The sequence below is a fragment of the Eptesicus fuscus genome, chromosome 7 (genome assembly GCF_027574615.1).
Source record: "Eptesicus fuscus isolate TK198812 chromosome 7, DD_ASM_mEF_20220401, whole genome shotgun sequence".
NCBI lineage: Eukaryota > Metazoa > Chordata > Mammalia > Chiroptera > Vespertilionidae > Eptesicus > Eptesicus fuscus.
This window is the reverse complement of record NC_072479.1, coordinates 11,170,500-11,180,000: the sequence shown is the minus strand read 5'-3', so window position 1 is coordinate 11,180,000 and position 9,501 is coordinate 11,170,500.

The window sequence follows — 9,501 nt, the reverse complement described above, 5'->3', positions numbered from 1 at the left end:
AGGTGCATGGGCCAATGCTCTAACTACTGAGCACACCAGCCAGGACTGATGTGGATATCTTTTTTTTTTTTAAATATATTTTATTGATTTTTTACAGAGAGGAAGAGAGAGGGATAGAGAGTTAGAAACATCGATGAGAGAGAAACATCCATCAGCTGCCTCTTGCACACCCCCCACTGGGGATGTGCCCGCAACCAAGGTACATGCCCTTGACCGGAATCGAACCTGGGACCTTTCAGTCCGCAGGCCGACACTCTATCCACTGAGCCAAACTGGTTTCGGCTGATGTGGATATCTTTAAAGATCATTATTTATCTGACCACAGCTCTTTCAATTACAGTGGCATTCTATATAGAATTGTGTAGCCTGGTTTTTGCCATTTACCATAATTTATTAGCAATAATTTGTCCATCATGAATGGGCTCAAAAGTTATAGAAAAGGTTTATTATTCTCTTAAAAAAATTCCTAGTCCAAAATAAAGGTGGAAATTCTTGGGATGATTTGTGAAAGCATAGGCATCCTATGAAAAGAAGCCACATACTCATTCATGATGGAGATAATCTTTTTCTGGTCTAGTAGGGTACACCATGAAAGTAAAGTATAAAACAAGAAAGGTAAATTACAACTGATTAATTAGTGTACTAAGCAAACATCTGTTGAGCATCTACTATTTGAAGGGCATGCGTCAGGTGTAGAGGTAGGAGTGAGTAGAGAAAAGAGGGGAGGGAAACTAACAAGAATACGACAAAGTCCTGCTACCAGAGACATACATTTGGGGAAACAAGTTCAGAAACGATGCCACAGAAGGTAGAATAAGCTAAGTGCTAGGAAAGAGGTTTCCACATATAGAAGAGGAAGGGACATGGTCAGCAGGGGGACAAGAAGTTTCATGAAAGAAAACAATATTTGGTCTAGGGTTTGAATTTAAGCTTTTTCAAATGTTTATAATGAAAGCACAAACTTAAGGTTAACTATATATCCTTCCAACTGAAAAGTAATAAAACTTAGGGCCTGTCTTGATAGTGTTATCATAAAAAGAATGTCAAGTCCTGACCGCTTTGGCTTAGTGGATAGAGCATCAGCCTGCGGACTGAAAGATCCCAGGTTTGATTCCGGTCAAAGGCATGTACCTTGGTTGTAGCCACATCCCCAGTAGGGGGTTTTCAGGAGGCAACTGATCGATGTTTCTCTCTCATAGATGTTTCTAATGCTCTATCTCTCTCCCTTCTTCTCTGTAAAAAATCAATCCTACCTAATAAAAGAGTAATATGCAAATTGACCGTACCTTCGCTACACCCATAAGCCACTCCCACCAGCCACGCCCACCAGCCAATCAGGAGCAAATATGCAAATAAACCCAACCAAGATGACTACTGCCACAGAGAGCAGGAGGGAGGCTTGGGTTTCCCCGGCAACAGAGGAAGACAAGCTTTCCGCCTGCCCTTGCTGGCCTAGGCCTCCACTCAAGGCTACAAAGTTTCAATTATAGAAAGTAAACAAATCCAAACAGAAATGGCGGCAGCCACGGAGCTGGAAAGAGCGGGAGGCTAGGGTTGCCCCCGGCAATAGAGGAAGCCAAGCTTCTGCAGCCCTGGCAAGCCCAAGCCTCCTCTTAAGGCTACAAAGTTTCAATTATATTAGATACATAAGTCCCAACAGAAATGGCTGCATCCACGGAGCGAGCAGAAGGCTTGGCTCTGCTCCAGGCTACAAAGTTTCAATTGTAGAAGGTAAATAAACCCCAGATACCAGGGCCTCTGCTTGGGTCGCCAGGGGGCATGGCCGGCCTGCAAACCACCATAGGCCCCTTGCCCATGCTGCCCCATGCCCCAAGGGGACCCCCACCCTGATCCAGGACACCCTTCAGGGCAAACCAGCTGGCCCCCACCCATGCACCAGGCCTCTATCCTATCTAATAAAAGAGTAATATGCAGATTGACCATCACTCCAACACACCAGATGGCTGCCCCCATGTGGTCAAAGATCCTGCCCCCATGTGGACACAAGATGGCCACCACAAGATGGCCAGCAGGGGAGGGCAGTTGGGGGTGACCCAGGCCTGCAGGGGAGAGCAGTTGGGAGAGACCAAGCCTGCAGGGGATGGCAGTTATGGGTGACCAGGCCTGCAGGGGAGGGCACTTAGGGGTGATCAGGCCTGAAGGGGAGCCAGTTAGGGGCAAACAGGCTGGCAGGGGAGCAGTTAGGCATCAATCAGGCTGGCAGGGGAGTGGTTAGGGGGTGATCAGGCTGGCAGGTGGAAGTGGTTAGGAGCAGGCAGGCAGGCAAGCAGTTGGGAGCCAGCAGTCCTGGATTGTGAGAGTGATGTCCAACTGCCCGTCTAAACAGGCAGTTGGACATCCCTCGAGGGGTCCCAGATTGGAGAGGGTGCAGGCTGAGCTGAGGGACACACCACCCCCCCCCCGTGCACAAATTTCATGCACCAGGCCTCTAGTAAAATATATTTCTTTAAAAAGAATGTCAAGATTACTTCCTCAGTTGTACCAACTTTGAGCTTCCTCTTGACAGCCCAATAAAGAAGCAACATCAGAAACTTTTCAGAGAAAAAAGAAGGCTGATAGAGGATTGGCAAGATTGGAGGGAAGTGGCAGGGGTAGTTTCCTACTGGATCAACTTAGCAGAGCTGGAGCTGTGTTTCCCAGAATTCTCTTCCTGTGTGAATCTAGGCAAAAGGACTCGAAAGTGAAGCAGCATCCATTAAGCTCAAGATTGTCACAAGGTATGGGTACCACTACAGCTCATCCACATGGTTGCTGATCTGCTGGCCTCCTGGTTGGTGTGGGGCAGCATCTGGGACAGCAGCTCCTCCAGCTCCCACCACATCTTCTCCTTCAGCTACTTTGAGTTTCAGGCCTGGCACAGGTGCAGCTCCATAGGAGAGTACCACTTTCTTCTGTAGGCTGCCCATGCAGTCCAGGTTAGAGGTGGTGAGAGACAGACACAGGTTCCAGTTTGTCCTGTGGTTCTGGTTTGTCTTGCTCTATTCTGTTTCACATCTGTGTTTTTTCCGTACTGTCAGCCCTGATGGCCTACAGCAATGTATGCTCACCCCAGACAACAGACAAGGGCTTTCTATAGGCATCTTCACCAGCTTATAACTGGGAAAAGTCGAATGCCTATAGAGTCCCTTAGTGCATATCACTTCTCATGGTTCTGCTTCCCAAACTGAACCCTGAGTGATGCAGTGTGGCCTGCTACAATGGCCCTGTCTGATTAAAAGGTGTGTGTGGTGGGGGGCGGGGGGGATGCCTTTTTTATTATTTGGAAAAGAAAAGTCCAAGAGATTGCTGACTTCAAAAATTTACAGAGCTATCATCAAATAAAAGGATCTTTTTATTGTTGGGAATTCCTCCCACAAAGTAAGTGTTACAGACCTCAAACTGTGAAATCTTAACATAATTACTAAGTTTTCTTTTAATGTTTTGCAAAAATTCTAGACTTTTAAGAAAATGAAAGAAGCCAATTCAAAATCAAAGTATAACATTGGTGTTAATCTCAAAATATTTTTATCTAGCTAAATCCTTTTCCCCTCTTTAGAAAGCCTCTTGAGAAATCCCATTTGACAAGGGATATTATTACAGTTTGTAATGGGCAACATCAGGGCAAGACTTTTTTTTTCTCTTTTGTAAAATCAATTTGAGTTATTTACAATGAACTTAAAAACCATGAACTTTAATGAAAAAGCTTGACAGGTTTGATGTATGGTAGACTAGAGTTAATAAAAAAAAGCCAGAAAAAGATTTTTTCTTTTTGGCTGTAGAATAAAAACATGGGTCTAGCCACTCAGAGTTGCTGCTAAGAGAGAAGTGAAATAGAGTTGCCCGGTGATTATAAAATATCTACAAAAAACTAGTTAACAAAGGAGATGTAAATGTTTTTCCATCAATGGAATAATGTAGCAGGAGGGGGTTGCATTTCTCCCAACAAACAATCATTTGTGTGTGTGTGTGTGTGTGTGTGTGTGTGTGTGTGTGTGTGTGTGTCTGCAAGCTAGTTACTGATTGAATTGCATATTTTATTCAATTAGACTAGCTTATAATAATTATTTTTCAGGAGAAGCACAAAATAGGTAAGATGTGGGACATCTTTGTGGAAGAGTCTGCATTCCTTGACACACAGGACAGCTGTTTCTCAACACATTTCTTCATGCCTTCCATTGCATTTGCACCCCAGCTCCTTGCTTTGTTAATGCCTTCAAAGTAGTTGTAAGCAGTTTCTCAAACATAATCTTCAACCGGGTGTTTACTTTGACCACTGACTGTTGATTTAAAAGGAGCTCCCTTTTCAAAGGAAATCCATCCACTTTTCTTGTGTCTACAGGCAGGAGAGAATAATTGTGTCATGGCACCCAACCCCATGTGTTTCAAGCCTTGAAATGATCACAAAATTACTTTTCCCCTTTCACTTATTTTCTTCTTAAATCCTGTTTTACAGTAATCATTCAAATGACTTCACTACACGGTCAGCTAAATAATGGCTTTAGGAGGCTGGCTATTTTAAATAGTAGAGACTAAATAGCCACTTCTCAGTACAAACCTTTTAAGAAGTATTTGTTTAATGAACAAGAAAAGCCTGGAATATGAATGAAAATGTGTCGGAAATACAATTACATTTTTTCAAAAACAGTTTTATTCAAGAAAATGTAGATTTTATTCCTTGTTTGTAACTTCCTTCAAGATTGTATTTGTAATTATCTCTGCATGACATAAAGAGGAAAAGAATAGGATAAAAATTAGAAAAGAAAACATATTTTAAAATTATTAGTGACATCTACCGAATAGTTTACTAATTAATATTAATTCAATGACTTCGCAATATAAATATCAAATAAGTTATTCAGTTGGGAGAAACTCTATACCAAATTCTATCTCTTTGACCAATTCTTTCACTTTATTAACTTTATTCTTTGTAATGAGTTCATTATTTGGCTAAATTTAATACTTAAACTACAGAAAGATTAGAACTTGGCTTACTCTAAATTAGGTTTGCTCCTCCTTTAATTTGGTAGTTTCTATTCAATTCCAACAACCTCCTACCCCCAAACAATGACTACAATATCAAACAGCAATGGGGATACTGGTTGAGAAGGTGCTTCCTCAATGGTCTGGGGAGCTGTTAATTGCTGAATGCGCTGTGGTGTCTAAGAGGCTGGTAGAGTTGGATATATTCAGATATATTCACAAGGAATTAAAATAATTGCATTAAGCCTGGCCTGCATGGCTCAGTGGTTGAGCATCAACCTAGGAACCACGGTTAGATTCCCAGTCAGGGCATATGCTTGATCCCCAGTGTGGAGACTGCAAGAGGGAGTAGATCAATGATTCCCTTTCATCCTTGATGTTTCTCTCTCTCCCTCGCCCTTCCTCTCGGAAAGCAATAAAGATGTATTTTTTAATTGGATTAAATTTTTTTCTCAATACTGCTTTGGAAAATGTCAGGTTGTAGAGAGAATGATGGAATTAGATAATCACCATTTGGCGTAATTGTTTCAGTTCAGAATCACCAATTGATGCTAAATTTCATGGGCAAAAGTAAAATTTAAAAAAGGGTATTTGCATGGTTTCACAAATATCTCTCCATAAGATACTTGTTAATTACAAAGTGGGAATTTGCAGTGGAGAAACCTGGCTTCCACCTTAACCAAAGGTCAAAGCAATACAGTGTGCCTCGAGGACACGCTGAGGACACAGAACTTCTATCTTATGTAACATGAATCTGGGCATGAAGGAACCAGATAATTCAAAATGAGGAACATCAGACAAAATAGCTGGCCTGTGCTCTTCAAAAATGTGATGAAGGACAAAGATCAGCTCCACTGGTTGCCAATCAATGGATACCAAATTTACATGATGTCTAAACAATTCATTATGGAAATTATCATCTGCATTTTATTTTTTAAATATTTTTTATTGATCTCAGAGAGGAAGGGAGAGGTAGAGAGAGATAGAAACATCAATGCTGAGAGAGAATCATTAATTGGCTGCCTCTTGCACTCCCCCTGCTGGGGATCAAGTCCGCAACCCAGGCATGTGCCCTTGATCGGAATCGAACCCGAGACTCTTCAGTCCGAAGGCCAGTGCTCTGTCCACTGAGCCAAACCAGCTAGGGCTATCATCTGCATTTTAAAAGTCAAAGTGTTTCAGAGCCTTGCCTACAACACCAGTTTATGATGATACAGTGACCCAATCCAAGGAATTCAAACAAAGGGATACAGATCAAAAAGGGCACAACAAAAATAATTTTTGTCAGAGGTAATTCCGTGTAGTGAAACCCTGTGCATTTCACAGAACAAAAGTCATAGGCTATTGAACAAGAGGTTTTCCAAAATGCAGGCTAAGCAGAGAGTGAAAAAGAAAAGATGCACATGAAGGTGTGGGGGAACAGACACCAGAGGAATTTTCCAAAGAGCCATCCCATCACCTCTTCCACCCGCCCTGTGTTTGCCGTGACAGGCAATCCTGGAGTGGAGTGAGGTTACCACAACAAACACTGTCCCATAAATAAATGCTCATATGACTTTATAGGGTTTTGTTTTGTTTTGTTTACTGCATTGAACTCTTTCTGTAGGCATTTTATTTTATTTTTTAAAAAATATGTTTTATTGATTTTTTTAGAGAGAGGAACAGAGAGGGCTAGAGAGACAGAAACATCAATGAGAGAGGAACATCATCGATTGGCTGCTTCCTGCACAACCCCTACTGGGGACTGAGCTCACAACCTGGGCGTGTGCCCTGACTGGGAATCAAACCTGCGACCTCTTGGTTCCTGGGTCGACACTGTATTTCTAAGCAACACAGGCCTGGCATTTCGGTAATTTCTGTAGGCATTTTAAAGAAAATGAGTGCGCCTTGCAAATTCAGGATTTTAATATTTTTGGAAATGAATATACAAAATGTATTGCTGACATTTATGGCACTGAGAATATGAATTTTGCATAAGTATTCTTCATTTTAAGATATCACAATGCTTTTTAAACCATTATCTTTATTGTTAAAAGTATTACAGATGTTGTCTTTTTTCCCCCTATTGACCCCTTCTAGTCTGCCCCGCCCCTGCCCCGGCCTTCACCACTTTATTGTCTGTGTCCATGGGTTATGCATATATGCATATAAGTTTCCCCATTAATCTCTTCCCACCCACCCACCCCCAACCCCACCCCACACCCCTGCCTTCCCTTTGAGATTCGTCAGTCTGTTCCATGCTTCTATGTCTCTGGATCTATTTTGTTCATCAGTTTATTTTGTACTTTAGAGTCCACATATGAGTGAGATGTGTCTCTCTCTGACTGACTTATTTCACACAGCATAATACTCTCCAGGTCCCTCCATGCTGTCTCAAAGAATAAGAGAGCCTTCTTTTTTACTGCTTCATAGTATTACATGGTGTAAATGCACCACAGGTTTTTTATCCACTCATCTATTGATGGGCACTTGGGCTGTTTTCAGGTCTTAGCTATTGTAAATTTCACTGCTATGTACATAAGGGTGCATTTATACTTTCTGATTGGTGTTTTGGGTTTCTTGGAATATATTCCTAGAAGTGGGATCACTGGGTCAAATGACAGTTTTATATTTAATTTTTTGAGGAAATGCCATGTTGTTTTCCACAATGGCTGCACCAGTCTGCATTCCCACCAGCAGAGTACCAGGGTTCCCTTTTCTCCACATCCTCATCAGCAATTGATTTGTTGATGATAGTCATTCTGACAGGTGTAAGTTGATATATCTTACTGTGGTTTTAATTTGCATCTCTCTGGTGATAGCAATGTTGAGCATTTTTTCATATGTCTGCCGGCCATCTGTATGTCCTCTTTGGAGAAGTGTCTATTCAGGGCCTTTGCCCATTTTTAATTGGATTATTTGTCTTCCTTTTATTCAGTTGTATGAGTTCCTTATATATTAACGTCTTATCAGATGTATCATTGGCAAACATGTTCTTCCATACAGTGGGGACACTTTTTATGTTGTTGTTGGTTTCTTTTGCTGTGCAGAAGCTTTTAATTTTGATGTAATCACATATGTTTATTTTTTTGTTTGTTTCCCTTGCCCTAGATGTATCAGCAAATATATTGCTACAACAGATGTCTGAGATTTTGTCTTTTATCCATTTTGAGTTTATTCTTGTGTATGGTGTAAGTTGGTGGTCTAGTTTCAGTTTTTTGCATGTATCTGTCCAATTTTACCAGCACTATTTATTGAAGAGACTATTTTTACTCCATTGTATGCTCTTTTCTTCTTTGTCAAATATTAATTGAGTGTAATGGCTTGGGTCGATCTCTGGGGTCTCTGTTCTGTCCCAATGACCTATATGCCTGTTCTTGTGCCAGTACCAGGCTGTTTTGATTACAGTGGCTTTGTAGTATAAATTGATATCTGGTATTGTGATCCTACCAACTTTGTTCTTCTTTCTCAAGATTGCAGTGGCTATTTGGGGTCTATTTTGGTGCCATATAAATTTTTGGAGGATTTGTTCTAGATCTCTGAAGTATTTTAATAGGGATTGCATTGAATCTATCGATTGCTTTGGGTAGTAAGGATCCTATCTAATAATCCTATCTAATAAAATGGTAATATGCAAATTAACCATCACTCTGTCACAAAAATGGCGGCACCCATACCACAAGATTGAGGCACCCAGTCCTCTCAGCCCCCCAGAGTCTCCCAGTCCTGGGGGGGAGGCCGCTGAGAGTGGGCAGCATGAGAGGTTTGGTGGAATGCTTGCCTCATAGCCACAGCAACGAGGCAAGCGTTCCACCCCGGCCGTGGAGGGCCTCTGGGCAGCAGGTACAGAGCGGTGGGGGGGAGGATGCTTGCGTCATTGCCCCAGTGATGAGGCAAGCGTTCCGCGCCCAGCTGTGGATGGGCCTCTGGGCAGTGGACAGCTTCTGGGCAGCGGGTGCAGAGCAGCCAGGCCCCGCAGAGAGCTACTGGCACACAGATTCATGTGCAGGGCTACTAGTACTTTAATAATGTTAATTCTACCAATCCATGAACACAGTATATTCTTCCATTTGTTTATATCTTTTTTCAATGTCCTGTAGTTTTCCAAGTATTTAACCAAGGTCTTTTACCTCCTTGGTTAAGTTTATTCCTAAGTATCTTAATTTTATTGTTTCAGTGGTAAATGGGATTGTTTTGAGAGTTCATTTTCTATACTAATAAAAGCCTAGGTGGCCCTTGCGCCCTCATATGATGCCCTCATGTCATCACAAGATGGCCGCCACAAGATGGCCACCACAAGATGGCTAGCAGGGGAGGGCAGTTGGGGGTGATCAGGCCAGCAGGGGAGCAGTTAGGCGTGAATCAGGCCGGTAGGAGAGTGGTTAGGGGGAGATCAGGCTGGCAAGCAGGCGAATGGTTAGGAGCCAGTAGTCCCGGATTGTGAGAGGGATGTCCAACTGCCAGTTTAGATATCCCCCAATGGGTCCCAGATTGGAGAGGTGCAGGCTGGGCTGAGGGACACCCCTCCCATGAATTTCATGC